Source organism: Staurois parvus, unplaced genomic scaffold (assembly GCF_062004578.1).
Source record: "Staurois parvus isolate SC_StPar_1 unplaced genomic scaffold, SC_StPar_1.0 ptg000155l, whole genome shotgun sequence".
Taxonomy (NCBI): domain Eukaryota; kingdom Metazoa; phylum Chordata; class Amphibia; order Anura; family Ranidae; genus Staurois; species Staurois parvus.
Window position 1 is genome coordinate 13,542,314 of NW_028317951.1, and position 9,941 is coordinate 13,552,254.

Below are 9,941 nucleotides of genomic sequence, written 5' to 3' on the forward strand. Positions count from 1 at the left end.
ATTAGGGGAATAGGATTTGAGTTAATGATTATTCCATTCAAAGTATAGATGAGTCACTAGGTCCTTTGAAGGGTTAAATCACAACTGTTTGAACAGTGGATGTGATTGCGGGTGTAAATAGGGTCTTTTTGTTTCTATGGAATCTTTAGCTGGGAGGAAAAAAAAGAAGTATTGGGTGTGTGCATGTTAATCTCATACCTTCAGCTGTCTGAGGCTTCAGACCTGTCCTTCAGTCAAGCCTGCACCTATTACTGTACATCCAGCATGAGAACCAAGTTATTTGCAGTAAGCCGATTCTATTTCAGGTGAAGTGTAATGTTTGCTTGGGAGTTTCACAGGTGAGTTCAAGTAATTAGCGGTTAACAATTACTGCTGATCAAGTGTCTCCCATGCATGGGGTGATATTCAATAATCTCTTGCACAATAAGAGTGTTCATTATGTGATGAGTACTGCTTATTCACCAGTTGGCAGATCTTAGTCTTCATGGAGAAGAATAAAAGGTCTTGGAGAACCTCTTGAGAGAGCCCTTTTATCCTGCTCCTAAGAGCAGCTTTCTCAGACCTCAACAGGACCAGGCCAGACTGCCTTAACCTCTCCACTCCTGGAGAAGACAACAGCAGGGCATCTCAACAATAACCAACACCCCCTTGTCTGGAAAAAAAAGGGTCGACGTTACTAAATAGTGTACGTTCTGCTCCGGCCCTGAAGACTTGTTTCCCTTCCAGCAGCCAATCATGTTTAGAGGATAATTGCGCTTTTTTTATTCTGCTTAAATCTGATTGGATGTTTAAAGCATAGAGAGGTTCACTGAGAAAGAGTGAAGTTTTTTTCCTGTTACTAAATGATCACATATATGTTACAGCTGATATGTGGAGTGACAGCAATGACAGAATAGCTACATAAGTACTAAAAGAGTGTGCACTGGGGGCCATCACTTGGGTTTTACTCAATTATTCTCTGGATCAGCAGTGTGCAATTTTGCAAGAAGAGGTTGAACCTAAGAAATGTCTTCTTCATAGCCTGAATTATTTAAATACATATACATACATATAATATATATATATATATATATATATATGTGTGTGTGTATATATATATATGTGTGTGTGTGTGTGTATATATATATATATATGTGTGTATATATATATATATATATATATATATATATACACACACGTATATATATGTGTGTGTATTTATTTATTTATTTATACAATTTATTTAAAAAAACAAAAGATATATATATCTATATCTATCTATCTATATATATATATATATATATATATATATATATATATATATATATATAATGATGATCAAAATAAGAATACTATTATAAAAACAAATATTAATAGAAGAAAAACAAGCACACGTAACAAAAACGTTTTCCTTCCTTTTTTTTTTTTATTACAACTGAAATTCCTTAGCATTTCAATTTCATATAATAAAAATTATTTAGGATATTTAAACATACAATAATATTTATAGCTCTGATCCACAGCTGCAATAATAGTTCTTTTTCAAATAGTATTACCAGATTCTAAGCAAGCTCTGAAAATGGATCTTCAAAAAAAAAAAAAATGTTTACACCTTCTTTTATATGCAGCCCTGGGACCTGTGTTTCTGCATCTGTATTTCAAGAGATTCTTCCTGAATAGCTGAAACACTGCAATGAACGAAAAACCTTTTTTTTTTTTTTTTTTTTACATTATAAATAATTTTAAATGCATCAGTTTAAGTCAATACATTTCTTTCAGAAAATTAGAAATAATTCTGCCTATGGTTGAAATGTACAGAAAAAAATGAATTTGATTTTAAAATTTAATCCAAGCTGATCAGGTGCTGACTTGGCAGAATAATAGGAAAATGAGTTCCATCTTATTTTTTGGATGTTGTGGGCAATAGAAAATTACATAATTTATCAACTAATCTGCCTGTTGTGCCATGCTCCAGCATTCATCACAGTCCATCTCCCACTCATTCTACAAATGATGATTCCACTACTTGCGTGGGCTTGTAAAACCGCTCCAAAAATAGAGGAATAAAAAAAAATGAACCTACCTGATCATTGAGCTGATAAGCCACCAAATTATGCTGATGGTAATAGCCAGCAAATCGAATAAATTTCAGCCAGTTGCCCACATCTGGTTGGCTAGCATCAATGCAGAATTTCACATTGCCATGCTCGTCCAAGATCTAGATGGAGAAAAGACATTTGTATTCTGGTTACCCCATGTCCAAAGTGCAGAGGAAATACTTTTTAATTGAGATTTGATCAGTGGAGTGAAAAGGATCAGCTCCTAGAGTTTAATGTATGGCCAGATCTAATGGAATTACAAAGGCAGGGCTGCTACAAGGCCACATATTGCTAGCAAGGAGTTTATGACTGTGTATAGGAATTTGCAAGCAAGAGCTGGGACTGCTAGTAATTGATACATTGCTACACAGAGCATAGCTGGGCTGCTTTGTAACACACTATAAACTGCTGTCAATAACAAGATCCACTTGACACTTTTTGTTTGCAGGCACCATCAGCTAACTTGGTGACTCCAGGCTCCATCCAGCAAGGATGGGGTTAAGCAGCTGTCGGTCTAGTAATTATTTCAACCCCAATTTGCAAGAATTCACATCAGATCCCCCAGATTTCCTCCCAGGTCGTTTTATTGCACTTAACAATAAAGCCAAATGTCTCTTAGAGGTTTGGAAAATCTCATGAATATCCACATTGTAAATGACAGTGTTATTATCCCGTCTTGTGAGGACTTTACTCTCCCATCACTTTAATTTATGGCTTAACTTGATGTGTCATCACAACTGCATTACAGGGGAGCTTGGTAAATGAGGAGATTTCATCGGGAATTGGAGGACAAAACAAACAATCTATCGCAGGCTATTGTATTGCTGTTTCTGGTGTGCGGTGCAGTGTGCGGTGCAGCTCTGGCCATAGGGCGATGAGCCCTGCAGCTCATTAACTACATAACCAGTTCAATGGGGACGAGGCTGTGTGCAGGGCACTGGGGGAACCAGCCAATAACCCTCTCCACTCACAGCAATTAAAGAGCCACAAAAGCTTCCCCAATAAAGCATTCTTCATCCGCACAAAGCCGCCTCTCCAGCATCCATCTCTTTTAGGGGTTAAAAGGGCCACAATTAATGCCGCAAATAATTTTTAGCCGGTGACATTTGCACGCTTGAAAGGGAGTTACTAATATTCCCGCAATGAAAAGAGAGCAGCAGCCAGGCTCAGCCAATGTCCCAATTGTCACTCCTTGTCCCCTCTGTGCTCCCTGATCCGGGACCAGGTTCGGGGGGGGGGGGGGGGGGCTGGGGAGCGAACCGATCCTATCCTACACCCCCAGCTACAACTTTCCTGACAACTTTTCCAAAGATTCGGCCACTTTTTGCAAATGGGGCTCCTGGACATGAAACAACGTTATGCTCTATGGATTGCATTTAATAAAAAAACAAATATTTAATAATAGGAAAATTCGTGTATTATATATATAATAATAGGCACAGAATTATTACAATTGGTGCCCTGCGATCAAATTATTATTACAACTCATAAAATACAAGGACAGCATTTATTTAATTCTCTCTGCCTGCCTCTGTGATTAAATAGAAATAAATTGAAAGAGTGTGTGTAATAAATATACAAGGACGTGTGTAATAAATATACAAGGACTGGGCACTGTAGAATAAATGGCACGAAGATATTCCAGATAACGAATCAGAGTCAGAATTCGGCGGAATGGTGGAAAAATAACAGAAGGGTAAAAGAAAGAAAGTTGATCAAGTTTAGAATAAAAACTGGAAAATCGAAAATTTAAATGTGTTGATCCAGAAAAGGATAACTATTTTAATGCGGTGGTAATGCAGAGGATATATATATATATATATATATATATATATATATATATATATATATATAAATAGATAGATAGATAGATAGATAGATAGATATATTTATCTATCTCTCTATCTACTATATATATATATATATATATATATATATATATATATATGTATATATATATATATATATACATTTTTCCTGTGTGTACGATCTATCTACTATCGATGAATCTATCTATCTATCTATCTATCTATCAATCTATCTATCTGTCATCTATCTACCTTATATCGATCTATCTACCTATCTATCTATCTATCTATCTATCTATCTATCTATCTATCTATCTATCTATCTATCCGGTATCTATTTATCTCTCTATCTATCTTCTATCTATCTATCTATGTATCTTCTATCTGTCATCTCATTTATCTACCTGATATCGATCTGTCTCTCTCTCTATCTATCTATCTATCTATCTATCTATCTATCTATCTATCTATCTATCTATAAGAAAAGAGAGAAATATATCCTGATATATATATATATATATATATATATATATATATATATATATATATCAGGATATATTTCTCTTTCTTTTCTTTTTCTTTCTTTTTCTTTCTTTCTTTCTTACTATATATATATATTAGAATATTATTATTCTGTATTCTTGTGTTCTATGAGTGTGTGTGGAGGGGAGCAGTTCCTGAGCTGTAGGGATTGGGGGGGGGGGTTCAGGCCAGTGTCCCCAGTTAGTAAATGGTCCTAATCTCATTGCACATGCAGTGTTCCCTATGTGACATGGAGTGATTAATCTGCTCCCTCTCCCGGGGACTATCACATTTTCAGCGGGAGGATTCCCCTGGCTGAGAGGCAGGAGTAGGCTGACAAAGTGGCTGGACTGGTATAGTGGGTGTCTGGAGAAAGTGTCCCGCAGACAACTTGTGTTTACCAAGTGTCATCAGGCAATGGCAGACAACACTACACACTGCCTTCCTGTCCCAGACACAACACAAGTGTGGAAGAAGTGGCCCAGGTACACACAATGCATGGGGGGGGGGGGGGTATGGAAGAGTCCAGGCACTCACTTGGTATAATGGATAGAAGAGCTGAGTCCAGGACATGTTGGAGGGTGGGATGAGTCTAGGCACACACAGGGTACATGGAATGGGGTTCAGAGGCAAATGATACATAGTGTATGATAGATGAGTGCAGACACACACAGGGTAGGTGGTTCTATGGTAACCTGTGTACACTGTGTAGTTAGTACAGATAAATCCAGATAACAGATAAGGTACACTGACTAGGGTAGGATGAGTCCAGGCACACTGGATAAAATGTACAGGATAGAAAAGTTATTGCACACATACAGGGTACACTGTGCAATCTAGATGTGTCCATGAACGCATAAAATACACAGGCTAGCTTAGATAAATCCATGCACACAGGATAATATGTATATTAAAGGTTAGTCCATACACACACAGGATAAAATGTATATGAAAGATTAGTCCATACACACACAGGATAATATGTATATGAAAGGTTAGTCCATACACACACAGGATAATATGTATATGAAAGGTTAGTCCATACACACACAGGATAATATGTATATGAAAGGTTAGTCCATACACACACAGGATAATATGTATATGAAAGGTTAGTCCATACACACACAGGATAATATGTATATGAAATGTTAGTCCATACACTCACAGGATAAAATGTATAGGATAAGCGAGTCCATACACACACACACACACACACAGGATAATATGTATATGAATGATTAGTCCATACACACACACAGGATAAAATGTATATGAAAGGCTAGTCCATACACACACAGGATAATATGTATATGAAAGATTAGTTCATACACTCACAGGATAAAATGTATATGAAAGGTTAGTCCATACTCATACACTCACAGGATCAAATCTATATGATAGGTGACTCCATACACACACAGGATAAAATGCATATGAAAGGTTAGTCCATTCACACACAGGATAAAATGTATAGGATGGGTAAGTCCATACACACAGGATAATATGTATATGATAGGTGAGTCCAGACACACACAGGGTACAGTATAGATGTATCCATGCACACATAAGGTACACAGTGTAGATTTGATGAGTCCATACACACTCACACACACACACTAAAGTGTGAAGGATTCATGTGTCCATGTCCACACAGGTAAAAATGCGTAGGTTAGATAAGTCCAGGAACACATTATATACACAGTGTACTACAGATGAGCCTTGCCCACACACAATGAATTTTTTTTAGGATAGGTAAGTACATGCATAAACAGTATTATAACACACATATTAAAACACATACGACAGATAAGTCCATGCACACATAGTATAAAACACATACGACAGATAAGTCCATGCACACATAGTATAAAACACATACGACAGATAAGTCTATGCACACACAGTATAAAACACATAGGACAGATAAGTCCATGCACACACAGTATAAAACACATAGGACAGATAAATCCATGCACACACAGTATAAAACACATACGACAGATAAGTCCATGCACACACAGTATAAAACACATAGGACAGATAAGTCCATGCACACACAGTATAAAACACATAGGACAGATAAATCCATGCACACATAGTATAAAACACATAGGACAGATAAGTCCATGCACACACAGAATAACATATATAGGACAGAAAAATCCATGCACACACAGTGTAAAATACATAGGATAGATACGTATATGCACACAAACAGAATCCAATGTATAGGACAGAGTCTCTACACACATAATATACACACTATAGGATGGATGTGTCCCTACACACATAATATACACATTGTAGTATTGATGTGTCCCTGCACAAATATACACACTATAGGATGGATGTGCCCCTACACACATAATATACACACTATGGGATGGATGTGTCCCTACACAAATATACACACTATAGGATGGATGTGTCCCTACACACATAATATACACACTATGGGATGGATGTGCCCCTACACACATAATATACACATTGTAGTATGGATGTGTCCCTACACACATAATATACACGCTATGGGATGGATTTGTGCCTACACACATAATATACACACTATAGGATGGATGTGTCCCTACACACATAATATACACATTATAGGATGGATGTGTCCCTACACATATAATATACACATTGTAGTATGGATGTGTCCATGCACACAGGATAAGTGTGCAGTATAGATGAGGCCATCCATGCACACCCAGAGTACACTGTGATTGATAGTCCAGGCACATGTAGGGTACACAGAGTAGGGTGGGATAGAGGTACACAGAGTCCTCAGAGTAGGATAGTCTTCGCACACACACACTGTGAGGGTATATGGAGGGTGGATGGTGTAGCAGTGCCTACTGACCCCAACTATGCCCAAGTCCCCAGGAGGCAGGAGAAGGGCAGTGTGCACCCAGGAGCCCTGACTACTGACTTACCTGAGAGTCAGTCCGGTCATAGCAGGTCAGTGACCAGCCTTGTCCTCCCCGGCTCAGCACATCCACAGCCAGAGTCCCAGACAGCCAACACTGACAGCAATCTAAAGAAACTGAAAGTGTCAGCAAAGTGATCCAGGGCTCGTGTCCTTCTCGGACACCTCCCTTTTCTCTCACTTTCTGTGCTCTTATCAGCCAGTCGAGTGACACCAGAGATCAGCAGTGTCCCGGGTGACACCGGAGATCAGTACAGGGTGACAGCAAAAATCAGCAGTACCCTGGGTTGTAGCAGTCCTCAGATCCCCGGTTGTCAGCAGTCCGAAGTAGCCCTGGTGTCAGCACCGATCACCAATGATCGGGTGTCGGCAGTCCTGAAGTCCGTGATGTCGGCAGTCCTGAGGTCCCTGGTGTCTGCAGTCCTGAGGTCCCTGGTGTCGGCAGTCCTGAGGTCCTCCAGTGCCTGTCTGCTGGAAGTCAGGGCAGATGGTCCTGGTAGTATGGAGAGATCCCAGAGAGGGGTGACAAGCAGCCGTGCTGAGATTCCCGATGTTGGAGTTGTCAGGACAATATCCCAGTGCCAGTGCTGTGTGTGGATGGAGTGCCCAGTGAATGGCTCCCAGGATGGACTAGCTTTCTTTGTCAGATCCTCCCGGGACCATCCCCTTCACAAGTGTTCAGTGTGATGTGGGAACTTCTTGATGCCACCAAGTGTCTCTTTAAAGCAGATGAGAGCGGCCATCCAGAAAAGAGGAGGAGAGGGGGCTCCACATGTACATCTCCAGCACAGACACTGGCTCCTCTCTCAGGACATTTTAAAGTGACAGCAGCCTTCCCTGCAAGAAGAGGTCACTAAAAGGTCGCTAAAGAGTCCTATAGGACAGACTGATTCTACATGCCCCATCCCCTTACACATGTCGATCCCATCCTTGGAATCAGCGACCAATGGGGAGATCCTGGGGGGGTGGATTTCATTCTTACAGGGAAATCTCATCTCCTTCTGTCCATCCAGTCCTGCTCTGCCCTGCACAAGTCTACTGGCCTGAAATAAGCAGATTTACTGCTCGCAGAACTTTGATTCCTGGAACTCCCTGCACACCAATAACTACATGGCACCATCTCTTATCAATAGGAACTGCACTCTAATCGGTTCTGATAGTAAAATGACACAGGATGCCTCTGCAACTTACACATCATTATATTGTACAACTTGTTACTATGTACTCCCATCAGGATGAATACTTCTATCTCTGTTTAATAGTAAAGGTGTCACTAGTTATACTAAGGGGACACATTGTACATACTAAAGTCATCTTGGTTTCCCAGTGCTAGAGTGTATGTGTCACTGCTGAATGTATTTGTGTCAGAGGTAATACGGAAATATTGGTATCACTGTTACTACTAAATGACAAAAGTGTTCATGTGTGTCATGCTACAGTTGTCTTTGCGTCATTACCACTACTAAGTTACATTTGTGCCATTTCCTACAATTCTATTTGTGTGACTGTCATTACTAAAATATAGTTTGTCACTGTCAATGCCACAATTGTAGTTGTGTCATTGTCACTCCTAAGTTACATTTGTGTCAGTGTTTATGCCACAGTTGTATTTGTGTGACTGCCACTTACATTTGTGTCACTATGCTACTGTTATTTTTGTGTAACTTTCATGACTAACTTACCTTTGTGTCCCTGTTTATGGCACAGTTATGTTTGTGTGACTGTTACTACTAAGTTACATTTGTGGCACTATTTATTCTACTAGTACATGTGTGTGATTATCACTAATAAGTTACATTTGTATCACCATTATATTCGTGTATATGTCACAACTAAGTTACATTTGTTTCTCTGTTAATATTTAAAGTTATGTTTGTGTCCCTGTTTGTGCTACAATTATATTTGTGTGACTGTCACTAATAGATGACATTTGTGCCACTATTTATGTCACGATTGTATCTGTGTGATTGTCACTCCTACATTACATTTGTGTCCCTGTTAATACGTAAGGGTTGATTAAACTGGAGAGTGCACAATCTGATGCATAGAAGCCAATCAGCTCCCAGGTTTTATGGTCAAAGCTTAAGTGAACAAGCTGAACTTAGAAGCTGATTGGCTACCATGCGCAGCAGCACCAGACGTTGCACTCTCCAGCTTTAATAAATCAACCCCTTAAAGTAACATTTGTGTCCTTGTTTATATTACAATTATATTGTGTGATTGTCACTAAGTTATATTTGTGTCCCTGTTTATATTACAATTATATTATGTGACTGTTACTACTAAGTTACATTTTTGTTCCTGTTATTACTTAAAGTTGCATGTGTGTCTCTGTATTACAATTGTATTGTGTGATTGTCACTAAATTACTATTGTGTCCCTGTTTATATTACAATTATATTATGTAATTGTTACTACTAAGTTGCATTTGTGTCTCTGTTAATACTTAAAGTTACATGTGTGTCTCTGTTAATATTGCAATTATATTTGTGTGATTGTTACTACTAAACTACATTGTGTCTCTGTTATTACTTATTGTGTCTCTGTTTATATTGCAATTATATTGTGTGATTGTTACTACTAAGTTGCATTTGTGTC

At 38.7% G+C, this 9,941-nt stretch overlaps 1 protein-coding gene across 2 annotated transcripts in view; it reads right to left on the minus strand.

The window, feature by feature from the left end:
* Window positions 1-7,563, minus strand: part of MECOM (MDS1 and EVI1 complex locus) — a 72,693-nt gene extending 65,130 nt beyond the window's left edge. The window contains exons 1-2 of one of the 2 annotated variants that reach the window (XM_089675472.1): window positions 7,351-7,563; window positions 2,063-2,197 (exon numbers count right to left, since the gene is read on the minus strand). The gene's annotated coding sequence lies outside the window, so the exon portion shown is untranslated. Of the gene's footprint in view, window positions 1-2,062; window positions 2,198-7,350 lie in introns of those variants that run through there. The other variant, XM_089675470.1, reaches the window with a different exon arrangement.
* Window positions 7,564-9,941: the final 2,378 nt, after the last annotated feature.